The sequence below is a fragment of the Macrobrachium rosenbergii genome, chromosome 4, assembly GCF_040412425.1.
Source record: "Macrobrachium rosenbergii isolate ZJJX-2024 chromosome 4, ASM4041242v1, whole genome shotgun sequence".
Taxonomy (NCBI): Eukaryota; Metazoa; Arthropoda; class Malacostraca; order Decapoda; family Palaemonidae; genus Macrobrachium; species Macrobrachium rosenbergii.
The window spans coordinates 40,381,599-40,399,098 of NC_089744.1; the positions used below are offsets into that span (position 1 = coordinate 40,381,599).

Here is a 17,500-nt window from a genome sequence, read left to right on the forward strand (position 1 = left end):
AATATATATATATATATATATATATATATATATATATATATATATATATATATATATATATATATATATATATATATATATATATATATATATATATATATATTGCTAAAATATTTGTCAGATAGTAAATTAATAATTCAAGCAGAAACCAAAGATAACGTTAAAAAAAGGTTTGTTTTATATGACTTTGGATCTTTGTGGTCTGCCTTGAAAAGTAAGGTACTATCGCCCCTGCGTTACAGTGTTCGACCTAAGGTCACGTGACAATCCTGTTCCTCGCTTCTTGCTTAGCGATTGTATTTGTACGGTGGTTATACATCGTTATTACCAACGAATAATATTTCTAAAGCCTATAGATGCTTATAACAACTATTGCTTTTCCTAGACGTGTTAGTGCTCGCAATATATATATATTATGAAGTAGCGCCCCTGACAAATCCTATATGTTCTATTATTTTAATTTCTGCAATGGTCTTTATAATAAAAGAGTAGCCAGCGTTCAGCTGAATACCTTGTTTTTTTTTTTTTGATATACGGAACTGTCTATTTATTTAAATTTCTAATTACGAAGCTCTTTTAAGTATGGTACTCTATTACGACTACCAATAAGATATTGGGGTAACCATAAGGATTTCAGTTATTCGTGAAATTTTCCTCCCTTTTTCAGATTTCCCTATTTGCTAACTATTAACTTTATTAGGCCTATATCATGTCGGTAATATCATCTGTTTCAATAACTAAATTTCCTGTACGAAAGCTCATAACCCAATTACAGACAAATTTTCAAAACAACTCGTCTAAAAATGCCTTTCAGCAGACATCTCCATTCACTCAGCGTCAAGGGAACGTCAACCATTTAATATAAAGATAATAAACACGAAATTTGGTCACTGGTGTCTTATTTCTCCTGTACTCTTTTTCGCCCGTGTCCTTCCAAATACCGAGGATTGTCCAATATCCTGTACACAGGAGGTTTCCCATGTTCCTTGCCCATATTCTATCTGTCTCCTGCCCTTTTCCAGCGCATATATAGATAGGTATCCTGGCGGGAACGGCGCTGGTAGAGGCTTTCCCAGGGTAATAAGCCAACATTACAACTCCCGCCTGTAAACACTCGGCCTCCATTGTCCTTATTTCAACTGCCCACACTCCATAATAACCTTTCGCAGATCCAATCGTCGTGTCTTTTTTTTTTTTTTTTTTTTTGGCGGGTTTGCTTTGTCAATGCTAGATCCACGATTGTTACGTTGTGGTTTCCTCACATTTGTCATGAAAATTAATCGACAATGCATCAGAAACGATATTAAGTCAATTTTGATTTGATTCATTTCTTGTACCAACCAGCAGATAAACGTGATAATGAGTGGTAGAGGATGTAGCCTATATGCTTGGGAGTATGAGGGAAGAGGGAAGGTAGGGATGCCCTTAGCGAGTAACCCCATCTCCCCCCTCCCCCCAAAATACAACCATACCACCGATGAGGTTCCCCTCCCACCCCCGCACCTCCTAGGGGTGCGCCATCCCACCCTCGAGGTCGACCGCATCGGTTCAATTGTCCGTCGGAGGCCAGATTTCATGACGAGACAATACCTCGGTGGACGGCCTTTGTCCACCTGACAATATCTGACTAAATGTTTGTAACAACTGCTGCTTTCGGAGGCCTCACTTTTGTTCGGCCTGAGAGCAGAAGAGGAAGAAGAGGAAGATCCCTTCCCCTCGGTTCTTCCCTTCTCGTATTTTCTTTTTCTTCGTAATCTCTCTTTTCCCTCCTCTTGCATACTTTTTTTTTATTTAGTTTTGCTGCATAATTTTAACATTATTTCCCTTGTTTAACTTTTCTTCCCTCTCCGCTTTTCTTATTCTCTTACTTTCTCACTTTTCCAGTTTTCCTTCTTTCAGTTCTTCTCCATCTTTTCTTCTCGCTGTTCTTCTTCACTGCGTTTGTCTCATTCCTTACCATCTTCTTCGCTGCCTCTTCTATCCTTCCTTGTCTATCGGCCTTTCCTCCCTCTTCTCTATCAGCTTTTTACCGTCCAGTCTTTCTTTTTCCTTCTCGTCTTCTACCTTGGCTCTTCTCTCTCTCTTCCTCTAACTTTTATCTCCTAATTCTCACCCTCCTCTCTTCGCTGATTCTTCTCCCCTTGCACCGCCACTGGGCCTGAAATGCGATAGAACGGGAACGATCAGATTCCTTGATAAAGGTCGCGGTTATGTCAGTCATAAACGGGATCGAATTCCCTTATTTACTGTCGAAGCCATTTTACATTTGCAGATCACTTTGTAGGGAAGGGCAACGGAAAGATGGGATGGAGGGGTTATGACGAGAGGGAAGTGGAAGGGAGGAAGAGTGAGGGAGGAAGGAAGGGAGGGAGGGAGAGAGGGAGATAGGATGAAAAGGGACGTAGGGAGGAGAAGGGGTTTGGCTGTGACTTTATTCGAGCTAAGAGAATAGTCACAGGATATTTGTGACTATCAGAAAATTAGCCTAAAAGACTTGAGACTGAAAATAACATTCTAGATAAAGGCTTAAGGTATAACATGTAGAAATAAAAGAAACATAGATAAATGATATGTATGACTAATAATAATAATAATAATAATAATAATAATAATAATAATAATAATAATAATAATAATAATAATGTGTAGAAGATACGTTAACGTGTCTCAGAATTATGGGGTAAAAATCAGTTACAAATTACCTGTTGGACTGCTTTACCCACAAATAATAATAATAATAATAATAATAATAATAATAATAATAATAATAATAATAATAATAATAATAATAAACCGAATTCAAAAGCTATCATTATCACTATCCTCATCATTAAAATACCTGCATTTTGGCAATTCAGTGATCTCTCTCTCTCTCTCTCTCTCTCTCTCTCTCCCTCTCTCTCTCTCTCTCTCTCTCTTGATATCTATATACAAAGTCAAACTATTAATCTCTCTCGTTTTCTTATAACTGCATGATGTCACCGAATAACAGGAAATCCGCCACATGAAAAAATAATTTACAGGAATCGAGGAAAATGGACAGAGAGAGAGAGAGAGAGAGAGAGAGAGAGAGAGAGAGAGAGAGAGAGAGAGAGAGAGAGAGAGAGAGAGCTTCCAGTTTAAAATGATTGTCCTGTCTCCCTTTTCATGGAATTCGGCGCTTACAAAAAACCAACTACTTATTACAGAAGCCTCATAATTATTAGTGAACACAAGTGACTTAAACCAATTAAAGAGAAAAGTAATAATAAATTAATACCTCATTTTCTCCACTGTTAGGCAACATTCTTGTCATTCGTTTTTTATCGTTCGTATAGGCCTAGGCTCGATAACGGGATTCAACATGCTCGTCCCGATACACACACACACACACACACACACACACACACACACACACACACACATATATATATATATATATATATATATATATATATATATATATATATATATATATATATGAGAAACACAGATGGATAAGTTGATACGCCTTATGCCGGAGACATTCTTGAGGGCAACGAAGCATTCACATCCTGGAGGAAGGAGCATTGTGACGTCAACATCACACTTGGACGGGTCACCCAGTCCCACCTTTAAAAGGCTTCGAGCATCTCAACCGCTGACCACAGAAAGGGAATGACGACATTAGTGTACTTGACTCGGGCGATTTGAATTGAAAATGGATGAACAAAAGTATAAGGAAGAGGGGGGAAAGAGGAACAAGAAGGAGGAAAAGGAGGAGGAGAAAAAGGAGAGGAGGAAGACGACCACCTGAAGTAGATTATCCGAGATGTAGAGTTTCGCACCTTTTTCCTTGTATTGTCCTCTTCAAGAGGCCATTTCCTTTTCTGAGCCTAATTGGCCATTATTATTCTCTTCAACACCTCTGACAGAGAGAGAGAGAGAGAGAGAGAGAGAGAGAGAGAGAGAGAGAGAGAGAGAGAGAGAGAGAGAGCACCTGCCAGAGGAGTTTAGTTAATGTTTAAGTTACGACCCAAATTGTCTCCAAGGTTTTTTTTTTTTTATTTTTTGCCTTAAAGAGCTTACCTTTCCTTTGATAACTAACCCTTTTCAGAAACTAATCGAGTGAATGAAAACCCGTCTAATTAAAGAGAGACGAACAAAATCATATTTCATGAATATCAAACGTACACAATATTTAGTGATCTTAACAAATCGTTATGGCAAAACATTCATACTGAGAAGAGGCGGACATTAAGAAGCAAATTGATATTTTTGCCAAAAAATAAATAAAAAATAATTATTCATTTGCTTCTGGTCAAAGAAGCATATATGTACAAAACCTGTAAACAAGAAGAGAGAGAGAGAGAGAGAGAGAGAGAGAGAGAGAGAGAGAGAGAGAGAGAGAGAGAGAGAGAGAGAGAGAGAGAAAGTGTAGGTAGGGCAGGGAAGGATCAAGTTCTCGGTCTCATTAAAAAGGTGCTATTCATGCCTAAAAAATTTGTATAGGCCTGCTTCTTGCAACTCAGCCGGGTGTATCAGGTGTAAGGCAAAAAGGCCTATTGCAAATGAGTTAGGCCTAAGTTAAAAAAAGAAAATCTTTCTTTATCCGCCATATTTCTTGTTCTTTTTAATAGCACTTTCTTTTTGAAATCCTAAGACTCTCTCTTCCTCTCTCTCTCTCTCTCTCTCTCTCTCTCTCTCTCTCTCTCTCTCTCTCTCTCATTATATATCCGTGCGATTTTGTGACCCTTTCATGTTAGATGGTACTATTCCTTCCTAACTGGTTTTTTTTTAATCGTCATAAATTTCCTTATCGTGAATATTTTATTTTCCTGATATATTGTATCAACATTATTGTTTGCTTAATTGTAAACTTGTAAATTTTATTTATGTTTTCTTTGAAAAAATAATTTGAAAAAACTTATTAAATGCTTTACTCTCAAGAGTAATTATTTCCTCTAAAACAAGGTATCTGACCTTGAACATAATCAACACTTATCTCCACATCATTTCTATGAGTTTGAACCGAATTGGGACAAAACAAAGCCAGTTGTCCGTCGGAGTGAGTATCAGAGCTCAGAAGCAATATCCTCGTTGTTCTTCGATATATCCCGTAACTTAAGACAGTTTCTGATTCACCCAAAATACCTATTGACGTGTAACCCGAAATGTACCCTGGGCCCTGAACCTCCTTTTCCTACGTGTGTGACTCACTGCGCCTAAATTCGCACATTAAAATCTTACTGATTTCTATGGGATCCGAACCGTTTTTCAGCCTTGTTTTCTTTGTTTTATAGCCCTGTAATTGAAATATTTTGCAACTTGAGACAAGCCTTCATTCTTTTATAGGGTTCACTAACCTAGATTTTGACTCAAGTCGTGGCATACAGTAGGTGCCTACATACAACTTTATTACCAACTTAAACCATTAGCCAGGTATTAAATATATATATATATATATATATATATATATATATATATATATATATATATATATATATATATATATATATATGTACATGTATATGTGTGTGTGTGTGTGTGTGTGTGTGTGTGTGTGTGTGTGTGTGTGTGTGTGTGTGTGTGGGTGGGCGGGTGGGTGGGTGTGCGCTTATATACTGTATATATTGTGTCTGTGTTTATCTCTGTGTCCGTGTTTAAGTAAGTTGCTTTTCATGTGCCTGGATGATTCTATTGTGCCCATAATGTTTTGCTTAAGTGAACAATCTTGCGTATCTTTGTACGTGGATATTGGATCATGACTAATTTCAATTTGTTGCCATACTGCAGATATGCAGTAGACTCATAATCAAAGTTCTCAAACCATGGGCTGTGACATAAGCCTCCGTACCAGGTCTTTAACTTTGGGAAAAGTTTTCTTGAGATATTATCAGGTACGTTCACCTTTATTTATTTATTTGTTTATTTATTAATTCGTTTTACGTCATTGTTGTTTTTTAATATTTAAGCTTATTCAATGCCACTTAATTTCATTATATTTTTGGTTCATTTTATTTACTTGTCTGCTTGTCTGTCTTTTTTTTTCTTTCGTTTTGTGTCTTTTTGTTAGCAGGATCATGCAGGGAGAGATCCGGCTGTGGATCAAGAACCTTTCAATTAAGGTTATGGGGCGGGGGGGTGGGGGGGCGTGAATGGGTCGGTCAGGGTAGGGAGCGGCATGCATTGCACAAGCTTCGTGTAGGTTTTTAGTCTCCGAGCCCACTTGTTTGATATATATATATATATATATATATATATATATATATATATATATATATATATATATATATATATGCATAAATATACTTGTTTATATATATATATATATATATATATATATATATATATATATATATATATATATATATATATATATATATATATATATATATATATATATATATATATATATATATATATATATATATATATATATATATATATATATATATATATATATATATATATATATATATATATATATATATATATATATATCATGCAACGCTCAGAACTGAACATTACAGCATTCAATTTCCAAATGTTTTCAGATACGCTTTTCACTTATACCCTCCTTGAAATCCGATCAAGGCAATACGAGAATATACATTCTTCCCACGCTTGGCTTTAAGTTATTCAGCGAAGATAGGATTCGCCAAAAATTTACACTAGCTGGAAATTCTGAAATATGTTTCCTCTGGAAGTCTTAAAATACAGTAGAGGAAATAATTGGGGAAACATTCCTTTGCCGTCAGATTTCGACCTAACTTTAGGAAGACTTGAGTCCTATGCTTTATCCAAAGTGTTATGGGTTGATCGAATCTGATCTTTCTAATTCAAGTCTGAGTCTCTGTATAAAAGGAGAATTCCAGCATTTTTTTTCCAGATCTCAGGGTCTCGGTGAAAACACGTGGATTAACAGAAGGCTGAAAATTCATTTCAGTTTGTTTTGTTCTTTATACTGAAGCTGAATTGTTTGTTAATCTTTTTTATTTATCTTCTTTGCAATTTAAATTCCTTGGAAATTCGCTTAACTAATTCATGGGCAAAGAGCCGTAAAACTATACATACATTATGTATGTATTTAAGTATGTATGTATATTGTACAAACATATATATATATATATAATTTATATCTGTGATTATGTACATGTGTTTATATATTTCTCGTATATCTAAACACATACACACGCACACACATACACACACACACACACACACACACACACACACACACACATATATATATATATATATATATATATATATATATATATATATATATATATATATATGTGTGTGTGTGTATATATATATATATATATACTGGACACGTTTTAATAGATACATATGTAATTGTAATAGCCACTATGCCCTCTTAAGAATTCTGGACACCTTTTTGGAAACATATGCTTGTCACTACAAAGCCTTAAGATCCAAGTGCAAGATATAAAGCCTTAAGATCCAAGTGAAGAAATTCTGATGTGATGTGAGGTAGCGAAACATGAACCCAGGACCGCTAATCATAATGAGGTACCATTGTAGACCTGTTTCCCGCTACCGCACATCAGAATTTCTTCAGATTTCTTGCACTTGGATCTTAAGGCTTTGTAGTGACAAGCGTATCCAAAAAAGCGCGAACAATTCCAGAAAGTTAAGAGGTTATTGTAACTATTACAACTGCATATATATATATATATATATATATATATATATATATATATATATATATATATATATATGTGTGTGTGTGTGTGTGTGTGTATACACCTTAATGAAATAAATTTATGGATATATTTATTCAATTTTACATTCAGATAAAATTACGGATTAGCTGTTATATAGTGAAGAAGAAAGTCGACAGCGTTGATTTCACCAATTATATCAAGAAACATGAGCCGGAAATCTTTATCATTCACAGTTGATTAAAAAAAACATACTCTCCTTAGGATCAGATAACACCAATATCTTTATAATATCTATGGAATATTTCAAAGACCAATTATGAATTTAACAAATAAGAAAGAGTATTAAATAGAATCATGAATTTTATAGTATTAGAATAGAACCAGTTTGCTACAAGAAAAAGGTAAATACAAATACAAATTAAAGATTTAAAAAAATGGGTTCTTTAAACACGAACAAACGCAAAGGAAGCCGCGAAGCAATACAATCTTCGTTTAATCATATTTTCCTTATTTTACCTTAGCATGTAACTTCGCTCATCCACTATAATCTTGCAAGTTACACGCCGGAAATGTGCGATCTATTCTTAATATATAATAATAATAATAATAATAATAATAATAATAATAATAATAATAATAATAATAATAATAATAGTTTCCATTGGCACAGGGGAATTGTACTCATGATCATAGGAACACTAGGCACGATCCTAAGATCCCTGAAAAGGAATCTGGAAAAACTAGATGCTGAAGTAGCCCCAGGACTCATGCAGAAGAGTGTGCTACTAGGAACAGCGCACGTAGTGAGAAAAGTGATGGACTCCTAAGGAGGTAGGATGCAACCCGGAACCCCACACTATAAAAACCATCCAGTCGAATAGGATGACTGTGATAGACACCCCAAAAAAATTAATAAATAATGGAGAAACAAATCCAGAGTTATAAATATATGCACCAATGCATAACTTTTTCCCCATTGCAAGTTCCATGCTACTATGAGTATTTTTAATAATAATAATAATAATAATAATAATAATAATAATAATAATAATAATAATGGAAAAACAAATTCAGAGTTATAAATATATGCACCAATGCATAAATTTTTCCCCCATTGCAAGACTCATGCTACTATGAGCATTTTTTAATAATAATAATAATAATAATAATAATAATAATAATAATAATAATAATAATAACAATAATAATAATGGAAAAACAAAACCAGAGTTATAAATATATGCACCAATGCATAACTTTTTCCCCCATTGCAAGACTCATGCTACTATGAGTATTTTTTTATAATAATAATAATAATAATAATAATAATAATAATAATAATAATAATAATAATAATAATAATAATAATAATAATAATAATAATGGGAAAAAATCCAGAGTTATAAATATATGCACCAATGCATAACTTTTTCCCCCATTGCAAGACTCATGCTTATATGAGTATTTTTTAATAATAATAATAATAATAATAATAATAATAATAATAATAATAATAATAATAATAATAATAATATAATAATTAATTATTATCCATTATTATTATTAGTATTTTTAATTAATAATAATATTAATTACTATTATTATTATTATTATTATTATTATTATTATTATTATTATTATTATTATATTATTATTATTATTAGTAAAATAGTAAAATAATAACAGATTGATTTATTACAAAACTTTTGGCATAAAAGAGACTTCTGTCTTGTCTTCTCCTTTCTTTTATTTAATAATTTGCGCTTCTTTTACCCACAATGCCTTGTTCTTATCAAGATATTAAGATTATTGTTTCTGTTATTATCCGAAGCCCCCACACATTATTTTGGAATAAACCAAACTTCCATCAACTTTGAAAACAATATGTAAAAGAAAAATAATGGATTTGATAAGTAAAAATTATAATAAAATCGTGATTAAATAATGGATAAAAAATAAAAGTATTCAGTGAAAAGATGATAGAGCTAATATTAATAAAAAGCAATAAACATTATAAATCTGTATAAATAATTAAAAGATAAATTAATATGCCAATAATACCATATATAAGTATTGATAACGCAAAATCCACTGAAGAAATTAGATTTTATTAAAGCTTTTAGGAATTTCTGGCAAATTTAACCGTGACTATTTTCTAATATTTTCACTCTACGCTAACGGATGAACGACAGATTTTGCGAAATTTCAACAGTATTTTGAACATTACGACAAAAAATCTATAAGCTAATTATTCTAATATGTCGGAGGATAAATCACTGTAGAATCCTACTCTTCAAATACCCTAATTTAGAGATGTACAAATTACTTAAAATTTTTATATTGAAAGGAAGTCTCGGTAACATTTAATTAAAAGGGATATGCCATTTCTAACGTGAAGTATAACCAAAGAAACGAAAAAATAAATTATTTTTTTTTATTCATAGATTTGTTCCAGATTTTTAAAACTGGAAAGTGGATTTTTTAAAAATTCCGTTCAATATAATGAGGTTTATATTTTGATGTCCATAAACTAGAAATATAAAAAGAACGAGTAAGAAAAATATTTTTCGAATATTTCAATGAAAATTTGAAAACTTTTAAAAACGTCTAGTTACATAAAACAAAATTCTTTTCACGGAAAAGAAATCGTTATTTAACACATTCTTTACGGGCTTCACAAATTCCTGACGTCACATAAAAATTATGAAAAAAAAAACGGGAAACAACAATTTGGCTCGAGAGTAAACTCCCGAATGAAATCTTTATTCTTGTGAAATTCGTTAATATTCTTTCCGTAACTCGAAATTTGGGAATAAAAACTGCGCGCGGGGACGCGATAAGACAAAAAACTTCAGTGCATATTATTATTATTGCTTCCTAAAATTCAGACCTTCAGTTTGATCGGCGTAGTTTTCCCCGCCATTAAATTTATTCTGTCATCATCGAGCACTTTCTCACTCATTAGATCTCCCCATTTTCTTCCTACGTCCGCCAACGCTCTCGCAATTGTCCTTTTTATATATCCATTAGCGAGAATACCTGCCATTTCTATTCCATACCCATTTTCTCTTATGATTTTCGCTAAGCATTTTGTTCCCCCACCTCGCCCCGTTCTGATCTCCCTCCTCCTCCTCCTCCTCCTGTCTCCCCCTCCTCACCTCCCCTCCTACTCCTACTCCTCCTCCTCCTCCTCATCTTCCTCATTCTCCTCCCCCCATCCTACTTCTCATTTCCCTACTCCTCCTTCTCTTCCTCCATCCTTAACATCCCTTGCCTTCTCTCTCTCTCTCTCTCTCTCTCTCTCTCTCTCTCTCTCTCTCTCTCTCTCTCTCCCCTCCTCCCAAAGCAACGCACAATTCTACCATTGAGAACTCTTCCCCCCTTTCCCCGCCTCTCCCTAGAGACACCAGCCCCACATCCTAAGTTTTCAGTGCTCTCTCTCTCTCTCTCTCTCTCTCTCTCTCTCTCTCTCTCTCTCTCTCTCTCTCTCACATACATTCCTGTCCCCCTCTCCTATATCTACTTCTAACCTCTACCCTCTCTCGGTCACTCACCCCCACCGACCACCGGTCCTTTCCCCCTCCCCCCGGGTCCCAAGTCCCCTTCATCCTGACGACAACGATGATGATGATGATGATGATGCTGACAACAAGTTCCAGTCTAGAAGGACATGTCTGCCACTTTTCTTTCTCAGGAATTTTTGGCCGAGTGGCTGTTTGATAATGGCTTGGGGGTGGGGGGTGGTGGTGAGAGAGAGAGAGAGAGAGAGAGAGAGAGAGAGAGAGAGAGAGAGAGAGAGAGAGAGAGAGTGGGGATGTCGGGAGGGAAGGGGTGGTGTGATGGAAACTGGTATGGCTATAGTTTAGGGGTGGCTAAAGATTCCTGTGAGATTAAGGAAAACGACGATGAGATTAATAAGTCGAATGTATCTATCTATCTATCTATCTATCTATCTATCTATCTATCTATATATATCTATATATATTTATATACATGTGTATATGTATATATATATATGTATAACTGAATCACGAAAATATGGAACGTGATGAATATATAAATAAAGATAAAATCCACGAAGGAAACGGAAACACTGGAGTGCTGTGAGGCCTTTCGACACTAGTCCTTTACTTAGCAGAATTTGTATGTAAATATATATATATATATATATATATATATATATATATATATATATATATATATATGTATGTATATATATATATATATATATATATATATATATATATATATATATATATATATATATATATATATATATATATATATATATATATATATATATATATATATATATATATATGTGTGCATATATGCCAGAAGAAAATTAATACTGATAAGAAAACAAACCATAAATAATTATGTTTCGGAACTTACGCACATAAACGAATAAGGTCATCTAATAGAGAGTAAAAGCGTTTGTCAAGGAGAGAAAAAAAAAAACTGAAAATTAAATTGATTTAATATCTGTATTTTTTATCTCATTATTTATTTATGTTTTATCTTTCTATCTGTCATTAATAACTCTAATAACTGGGACGTACTTGCAGAATATATTGCTGTGTTGTTGCACTTCTTGTTATAGTTATTACAATTACTATCACCCCGACAACTTAATAACTAAGTTTAGCGCTCCTTTGCGTAGATAATTAATTATGGAACTTTTAATCATATCCTAATAAGATTACATGTCATCTAATAACTTGTCTGTGGAATTAATTCATCAGCATAAATAGTCATTTACCTCTTACGTTTACAATTTTGAATAATTAATCACTTACCCAATTATCTCCTAATTGCTTTACGAATGTTTCTTAATTAGTGTTTAGATGACCTTCGCTTTTTACAGGGAATCGCTTTATACGTAACTCTCTTTTTCGCCTTTTTTTAATCAAAAATTTATAGTTTTAATTAATTTTTATTTAAACTATAATTTTCCTTTTACTTCTTGCTAATCTTCAAAGATATCTTATAGAAATCGAAACCTTTTAAACAAAATATTAGGTGAAAGATCTACGATATATTTGCAATTTCTTATTAAAATTCTAAATAGCCTAGAGCAAGCAGACCTTTGAAATTTTTTTACTAAATATATTATTAAGCAATTCATCACGTTCAAGCGATATATTAGTAATTTCTCGTCAAAACTCAGGAAAACTTAGAGTAAGCACATTTTCATAATGTTTATTATTATTATTATTATTATTATTATTATTATTATTATTATTATTATTATTATTATTATTGATAAACAATAGACGGACAATCACGTTATTATTATTATTATTATTATTATTATTAGTAGTAGTAGTAGTAGTAGTAGTAGTAGTAGTAGTAGTAGTAGTAGTAGTAGTAGTAGTAGCGCGACCAAATAGAACTTACTTATTCTAGTTTTATTGCCAAGATTTTCTAAGGAACATTCGACAAGTACAAATGAACTTCAAAAGCCTCATGTTGAAAAGTATGTCATGGTCGTCGCTGCCCAGTGGAAACTGATATTTATTAGCATTTTAAAGTCCAGTAAATTATTTTGCTTGTCTCAGTTTTGCTATTGCGTATATGAGTGTGCATAATATGGACTCTACATTAAGTTAAGTGTAACAGATTCCATATAATATAAAGGGCAGAAATGATCTCTTAACTTTACGATTTTCCCTCAATCTTTGCATATATACTTTATAAACCGGAATCCCCGAATAACCTTGTAGGTGTTAAGTTTATCCAAAGAATGTGGGGAAATGGAGGTGTTAAAGTCCTCGTCACTGTAGCTGTCAAAAGCACAAGACATGTTTTTGGTGAATGTGACCTTGTAGCTATTGTGGACTGATGTGACTCCAGTTTTAGTAGCCATAAATCAATCAGCTTTTGTGAATCAAGTCTCTGCCAGCAATAGCCAGCCTACCGGAAGTGGAGATGACTGGAGATACGAAATTGAATTTGAGGCTTGGTGTGGACCTCTGACCTCGGTACTTCTTTAGACGGAGAAGCAAAGTAATTGATCTTGCATATATCACTCCAATGGAGAGCTCTGATGTGACCTGGTTGGCTGGCTCTGTATTACGCGAATATGAATAAGTATTCAATCTAATGGCTAGTTTTTTTAGTTTTCTGTAAAATAAAGCTGTCGTGCCGGCTTTGTCTCTCCGGCCGCACTTTATTCTGTCCGCCCTCAGATCTTAAAAACTACTGAAGCTAGAGGGCTACAAATTGCTATGTTGATCATCCACCCTCCAATCATCAAACATACCAAATTGCAGCCCTCTAACCTTCAGTAGTTTTTATTTGATTTAAGATTAGATTTAGCCATAATCGTGCATCTGGCAACGATATAGGATAGGCCACCACCGGGTTGTGGTGAAAATCCATGAGCCGCGGCCCATATATACAGCATTATACAGAGACCATCGAAAGATGGATCTATTTTCGGTGGCCTCGATTACACACTGTATAGAAAACTCGATTGCGCCGAAGAAACGACGCATTTTTACTTGTTGCTTATCGACATTGTTTCATAGATGGTGTTATATCGGATAAAAGCACTATGTAAAAACAGATCAAGTAAAATTCACGGGAGGAATCTGGTGCACTAACGAAGCAACGAAACTACCGGAAGACAAATGACCGGAAAAAAGAAGGGTTGAAAATAGGTGTTCTGTAACCTATGGTATTTCCTTCAGTTGTAATATCAGTAGAATAGTCGACGTGATTAATTTTGGTGAAAGAACGGATATATTCAAGCAAGCATAGATCAACGCATCCAGTTAAACAGATAATTAAACGACAGTTGATGACGTCTAATGCAATATGAAATGAACATTTGTTTAATCTGTTTATTTTGAAAATTAAGTTCCTAAATGGGCAAGCAATGTTCTTCAAGCAACACAACCTCTTGCGCTTTCTTGACCGGCTCGGTTAAAACCTCACGAGAATTTATCGCAAAACTTTTCCTGTGGCAAAAAAATACTTGATACTTTGGTTACCACGCAGTCATTTCTGAAGAGGATGATGTATTTTTCCTTACTCAATTTTTTTTCCAAAATGATTTTGAAGAAAGGTTTCCATCTAATCTAAAAATTATGACGATTTTCGAACAAAGAAGTTGCAACGACTTTAACATTTTTTCTTACATTTTTACGAACCATGAAACAATTCCGTTTCATATCTCAATAAATTATATGTACTAAGAAAAATAAAAAAAAAATGGACATAATACCCCAAAAGCGTCTTCCTTTCATTAAATTTGAAAGTTCTGTTATTTTTATGCTGGATTATTATTATTATTATTATTATTATTATTATTATTATTATTATTATTATTATTATTATTATTATTATTATTATTATTATGCAGAAGATGAATCCTATTTATATGGAACAAGCCCACAGAAGCCATTGACTCGAAATTAAAGCTTCCGAAGAATTTGATGTTCATTTAAAAGAAGTAACAGAAGGTAATAGGAAATATAGAAAGAAGAGATCAGCTATTAGAGAAGAAATGTGAATTAAAATAGTGAATAAGCAAATGTATAAAAAAGGAAAGTTAATGATAAAATACGAGGAGAATTTCTTTAGGGTAAGATGCAATGCATCTGAGGTTCCATTTGCACACTATCCTCAGGGAGACTGTTCCACAGTCCAAAGGTGTGAGGAATAAAGGACCTCTGGAACTAAGAAGTTTGACAGCGAGGCACATATACTGCATATTGGTGCTTCTGCTGTTCAACGAATCTGGTCGCGCTCGTCAGCAAGAGAGATTTCATTATCACGGGGTGCGAAATTCTTGCTGTTCATGTTGGCAAACGATGTTGCCTTATCTACAATAATGGATACCATATTAGACAAGATTTCTCGCCTTCTCCTTCTTCACCCTCTTTTTCTACTCAGAGAGAGAGAGAGAGAGAGAGAGAGAGAGAGAGAGAGAGAGAGAGAGAGAGAGAGAGAGAGAGAGAGAGAGAGAGAGAGAACTTGTTCAAAGAATAATATGGATTTTCTTAATAATATATATTATGTATATTTTCCCATTTCTATTCGAATTAATCATGAAAACGTATAAAAAAAAACACACAGTTTGAACTAAGTTATAGAGACAGAGTTGCTGAGAAAACCTGAGAGAAACATGACTTACTGGAATATAATGTTACTATATCATACTGCAAAATAATATGCAAAGGGAATCAGCCGTGATTTAAGCAGGCATCACGGTCTTGTTTTTCTTTCTGCGAGGAACAACTTGAATAAATATGCAAAGAAAAAAAAACTAAACCAGGAATTTTCTGAGTTTTATTTTATCGATAAACCTTCTTCCCTAAAGAAAAGATGGCCTCAGAGAAAAACAAGTCAGCAATTACAATCCCATCCATCCAGTAACTGTTAAATAAGAATAAAAAAAAAACACGAACAAATGAAAAAAGACTTGCTATTTTAGGTAAACAGGAAGACCCGAGGCAGACTTCATAGCTACTGTTCTTCCTCTGACCTTTGACACTCACGATACTATCTGGTCATCTGGCCAGGAATTTTTCTTACCAGTTCTCACCTCTCAATTCAGATGTTTCTTCAACCATAATACAGGATAGAACTACGGTCGCAGAATTGCATATTCGTCTCTTCTGGAAAGTGTATGGGCATGTATTTGTAAGTGCATGTGTGTGAATGTATGTGTGAGCTTGCATGCCCATGCACTGAAGAGGACAGAAGATTTCGTTGCTAATAAAGCTGAAGACCAGGTTATTATAAGGAAGAACGACCCTTGAATTAAAGTTGTTATAAAAAAAGACCAACAAACAAACACTGAAAATTCACGAAACTTCGATACTTATACAAGAACATATAAATTCTATGAGACTTCCCCCAAGAACAAACAAACAAAGAAACAAACAAACGAGTGTCGCATCCGAGAGAACATCAGACCAACGATCATGGGGACACTACGAGCAATTTCCCAACTAATCTGTAAAATGAATGATGTAATTACCATTTCAGCTCATAACTCTTTCAAAATAAATAATCAACCGTCATAAATTCATTTGAGTGACAAATTAATCATAAATCCATCATACTGTAACACCAAAAAAGGGGCCCCATTTCTCCCAAAATACAATATACAAATAATAGGCCACAGCAAACTTTTTAATCCATATTATTCCATTGAATCAACTTAAAATTCCTAAACAATCACAAAACAAATTGCATGTAATATAGGGTCTATTTGATTTGCCCAAACCTTTTCCAGGACCCCCTACCTCCTGGCTGTGGTAGTAGGGTAGGGTGAGGGTCGGGGCGGTGTGGGGTCTCCTGACCCCTTACATGCACAACCCTTCCCTAAAAAAAAAATCTGCCCAAAATGTTAAAATATGAGAACATATGTATAGCGAATTCGCCCTGATTCATTGTCAGACGAGAGGGGGCGTTTGTGAGGCCGACGAGCTTTAGCGTATGTGGGGCTGTTTGTGGCTCGGTTGTGAGGGGAGGGAAAATAGCGGTGGGGGTCAGGGTGGGGGTGGGAGGAGAGGGAGAAGAGAGGAGAGGGAAGGAGGGAGAGAGGGAGGAGGACCAGAGACTTACATTAATAGGGGGTTTGGAGAATGGGAGGGAGAGAGGGAGACATAAGAGAGACGGAGAGAAAGAGAAAGAGACGTTTTTGAGGGGGGGACTTCGTGGTCGTTAAGCCCATCTTCTTCTGAACTGCAGGGGAGTTGATGTGCATGCAATAGGAAGATGATGATTGTGTGCGTGCGCGCGTGTATGTGTGTACACACACACATACACGTGTGTGCGCGCATCTGCTGCGTGTGTACAAAGCTTATCATCGCAGACGTGTGTGCGTCAAA

General features: G+C 34.3%; 1 long non-coding RNA gene across 1 annotated transcript in view; it reads right to left on the bottom strand.

Moving 5' to 3' along the window:
* Positions 1-108: 108 nt before the first annotated feature.
* LOC136838359 (uncharacterized) overlaps positions 109-17,500 on the bottom strand; it is an 86,668-nt gene continuing 69,276 nt past the window's right edge. The window contains exon 3 of the long non-coding RNA XR_010852954.1: positions 109-2,158. This is a non-coding gene — a long non-coding RNA (uncharacterized lncRNA). The remainder of the gene's footprint in view (positions 2,159-17,500) is intronic.